Here is a 4,968-nt window from a genome sequence, read left to right on the forward strand (position 1 = left end):
TCATGGGTCATAGAAGATGAAAGTTAGCTAGCCTGAGGAGTCATTTAGAAACTTTAAGCTCCAGGTTAGTCTATACTCACAAAAAAAGAAAAAAAGATGAAGAAGAAAGGAAAAAAGGAAGGATGGAGGGAGAGAGAGAGAGAAAGAAAAAGAAAAGGAGAGAAAGAGAAAGAAACAAAGGTTTGATTATAAGTATGGAATATTTAATATAGTATAAAATAAGGATGGGATCTATGATCTATAGCAATTTTTAAAGTTATGGCAGTATTGCAATCACATTTTTGGGCCACACTTTGTAGCAATAATTACTGAATTCTGCGGGAAGGAGCTAGCATAATGAATATACTTAACACTTCTCTCAAAAATTATCTTTGTAAAACAACTGTGATGGAGATGTGAAAAGTCTCCTATGATTCACTTAAAACTGGTTAGATGTTCAATGGCAAGGATATTTTTAAAAATCATATTTATGCTTTATTTTTAGACTAAATGAACTTTGGTACATATTATAATTCTGATAATGAAATTAGGATTCATCCATTACTTATTTCAGATATGAAGATTTTTTTTGAGATTATAGTTATTTTCATTCATGCATTCATTCATAAGTAAAACAAGAAGACAACCTACGGAATGGGAGAAAATTTTTGCAAATGAAACTGACAAAGGCTTGATTTCCAGAATATATAAGCAGCTCATACGACTCAATAAGAAAAAAATAACCCAATCCAAAAATGGACAGAAGACCTAAACAAGCAATTCTCCAAGGAAGACATACAAATGATCAAAAGGCACATGCAAAAAATGCTCAGTATCACTAATCACTAATATCTCCAATTATCAGAGAAATGCAAATCAAAACTACAATGAGGTATCACCTCACACCAGTCAGAATGGCCGTCATTCAAAAATCCACAAATGACAAATGCTGGAGAGGCTGTGGAGAAAGGGGAACCCTCCTACACTGCTGGTGGGAATGCAGTTTGGTGCAGCCACTGTGGAAAACAGTGTGGAGATTCCTCAAAAGATTAGGAATAGACTTACCATATGACCCAGGAATCCCACTCCTGGGCTTGTATCCAGAAGGAAATCTACTTCAGGATGACACCTGCACCCCAATGTTCATAGCAGCACTATTTACAATAGCCAAAACATGGAAACAACCTAAATGTCCATCAACAGGTGACTGGATAAAGAAGAGGTGGTATATTTATACAATGGAATACTACTCAGCCATAAAAACCGACAACATAATGCCATTTGCAGCAACATGGATGCTCCTAGAGAATGTCATTCTAAGTGAAGTAAGCCAGAAAGAGAAAGAAAAATACCATATGAGATCGCTCATATGTGGAATCTAAAAAACAAAAACAAAACATAAATACAGGACAGAAATGGACTCATGGACAGAGAATACAGACTTGTGGTTACCGGGGGGGGGGGGCGGGTAGAGGGTGGGAAGGGATAGACTGGGATTTCAAAATTGTAGAATAGATAAACAAGATTACACTGTATAGCACAGGGAAATATACACAAAATGTTATGATAGCTCATAGAGAAAAAAAATGTGACAATGAGTGTGTATATGTCCATGTGTGACTGAAAAATTGTGCTGAACACTGGAATTTGACACAACATTGTAAAATGGTTATAAATCAATAAAAAATGTTAAAAAAAGAATATGAGTTACGGGTTAATATATTTCCATTTAAGCACTACTGTCCAAAGTTACTCAGCTGTGCATTTTAAAGAATAATTTTCCCACTGTAGTTGTGTTGCCATGATTTTCTTAATGTATTATTATTTTTTTAATACACAAAGCCACATTATATGCTTCCAAAATTAAAACTTGTCATTGAGTTTTCCTTACAGCAACCCCTTAACTGAGAGCTCTCCTGTTTGGAGATGGCAGCAAACCCATAGCTGAGCCGTTGTCTTCTCTTTGTTCATGGACCCACTGTGTGTGCTTTACCTCCCTCGTTGAGTAGTTGTTCCTTTCAGCTCTTTCTAAAGCTAAACTCGTGATGCTATTTGTCTGAAACCTGGAAGTTGCCCATATTCTCCTGTGCCTGTTGTCACCATCTGTTCTTTCTGAATGGCCACTTCCCAACAATAGATTGATGGCAGGGGTTACATCTTGATAGCGACAGATAACGGAACTAGAATCTTCTCTTACCCTCTGGAATTACTAAAAGAACTATTTCAGGCAGAAGAGTCGCACTTAGAAAGCTTCAGCGTCTTTGCTAGAGGCGAAACCCCCCCTTTGCCTATCCAGTAGAGCCTCTATGTATGGTCATAAATACACCAGCACGATCAGCTTGCAGAACTGTGGAACAGTGAACTTATTGGACGGTAGTCTTTTATAATTTTTGAAGCAATCTGGCCACCAAATGGCAGCAGTCTTATCCAACTCTATTATAATTTTTGATGACCTTGGAGCCAACAGTACCTAGTAAGAAATATAAGAAAGAGTGAACAAGTCAATTTAACCAAGTTTTTAAGAGCACAAAGATTTTTATGCATCTACAGGGATGTAGATTGCCTATTTCATCACAAAGTTCATAGAAAATATCTCAAGAGGTAAAGAAAAGACATGAAAATGGAATTTATTCCTAAAAAAAAACTGGAAATATATGTCTTTCTACCTAATTTAAGTACCTTTCATTTAAATTCATTTTTGAGGGTGTATTTGTAATCAGTAACAATTTAGTAGTAATGTTGCATGGCTCGGCTTTATTAAAGCTGTTTTACCTTGGTGACACAGTTCAAGCTAATGTGCTAAACAAAATGTTGCCTAATTAGTACAAATGAAGGAAAGGAGGCAATTAGCCAAGAGGGAATAATGAGCAAAGGGGACTGTTATGTAAATCTAGACAATCCTGAGAACTTCCAGCCAGGATGCAGACAGCTAGATATAATCACCTATTCAAAACACACCTTGGAAAGTGAGGGATCTAATTCATCCATAGCTTGATTTTTACTTGGACACATTTATTCAAGATTACGAGCTTGAGTCAATGGTTATATTAGTAATTGGTATGATTAATAGGCTACACAGATTTTAGCAGAAATATGTTATGCATGTTGTCACAGTTTTCATTAAATGTAAGAGGGAAAACAGTACAGTGTTCTAAGGGGCATTAGCACAAATTAAGGCTGCAAGTGCCCAACGCAACAGAAACCTATTATTCATCATGCTGTGATCTATAGTTAAAGAAAAGAGAGCATAAAAATTTAGCTTAACTCATCTCACATTTCTTGAAAAATCTTTGATATTAGCTCTTCAAAACAGAATATATTTGAAGACTATATTCAATATATTTGAACAAAGGCTCTCCTCTTAGCTCTTTTATTCACAGTAAATGATTTTGGAACTTTTCAGCTGTAATCTGGAGGAATATTTGGAGGCAAGAGTAAAGAAGGAGAAAAGTGGAAATACTTGTTTGTGTTTTTCCACTACCTGATAGGTAGTGAAGATGATGGTTTATGTTTGAGATATCAAGGGATCAAAGAGATGAGGCACCAGGACAGAACAGACCCTGGAGACCTCCAGTGCCACTTGCTGTCACAGTATTAGGAGGAGGCTGGAACTGGTGAGGGTTTCTGTGTTTGAGGTCTGCAAAATCTGAGACATGGTCATTAAGTCTGGCTGAGATGAGTGTGTTGCTTGACTCCTGCAGCTTGGTGAACGTCGCGCAGCCAGTGCACATCTGTGACTTTGCTACAGGTGAGCCCTGCCTCCTGTATGTTATCACGAGAGCTCAGAAGGCCAAAACCATTTGGGGTTTGAATCAATTCCAAAACTTCTTATGTTGGTAGATAATCTTGGAAGTTGAGAATTTATAATTTTTGACTCAAAGGTGTAGGAGTTTTTAAGAAATTCACACATTTTTATTATATTAGAAAATACATGAAAAATTACTGTTTTCCTCCTCTCTTTTTGCACTAGTGTTAAATCATGGTCATGAGAAAGATGGTAATAATACTGGCAACTATCCAGGGAAGGGAGGCTCCCCATTTAATTGATGAATTTGGAAAAATAAACTGGATGTATTTAGCCAAAGCCCTTTCTTTTTCCTTCCCTAGAACCAGTATGTGCACATAGAAAAGGAGTTCTTGCCAAATCCGTGTCACTGGTTGTCTGTAGACAAGTCTTAGCAAGGGGAGTTCTACGCAAGTTTAGCTACATCACTAGATGGATAAATCTGCCTTTCTGGGAAGCAGTTCTATTTGATTTAGCCTTAATTAGTAATAAAAGTGACAGTTTGGCTTCCGGATGCCAGTCTGAATTCCCATTTTCTTTATCAGAATTTAGGCAGCAAAGAGGTACACAATTTCTGAGGGTCCTCAGAGACCCCAGTATTGAGCACATAGCTCTTTACATATTTGTATATAACAGTGAACATTAGGGAGGCCCACCAGATACCTCGAGAAGCTTTGAGTGAATCCAGGTCATGTGGCTTTGGGGTTTGGAATCCCATGTGTGGCAAGATGTTTTTGCCAGGGTGTTGGTAGAAACTAATATTTGCAGGGCTGCACTGCTACAGGTGTGCAGGAGACTTTTAAGGCTGTGGACTCAGCACAGTTGAGATGCTGGCCACTCCCCTGGTGGCCTTGCTCTCATTCGAAAAGCTCCTTCTAGAGGGGGAGGGCGACAGTGCCTGCAAGCAGCTGACACGTGAGCTGTCCGATGACCTTCACTGAGGGTGGAGAGGCCATAGTGATGTTAGGGCTCAGGGAAGATTCTCAGGCTTTAGTAATATCTGGGAGCTCAGGAGAGACTGGACCTTTGAAAATTGTGCTGGCTGTAAGGGTGACCTTGGCAGCTACTGTCTACAATTTTTAGCCACACGTCCGTCAGCAAGAGCATAAGACTTTAGCTGGAGCAGTTACCTCAAAGGGTTCTGGCTGCTGAAGCGTGACTTGAACTGTGTTTGGATGTATTTTGGACAGCAAGGGACTCACCAG

Source organism: Vicugna pacos, chromosome 2 (assembly GCF_048564905.1).
Source record: "Vicugna pacos chromosome 2, VicPac4, whole genome shotgun sequence".
NCBI lineage: Eukaryota > Metazoa > Chordata > Mammalia > Artiodactyla > Camelidae > Vicugna > Vicugna pacos.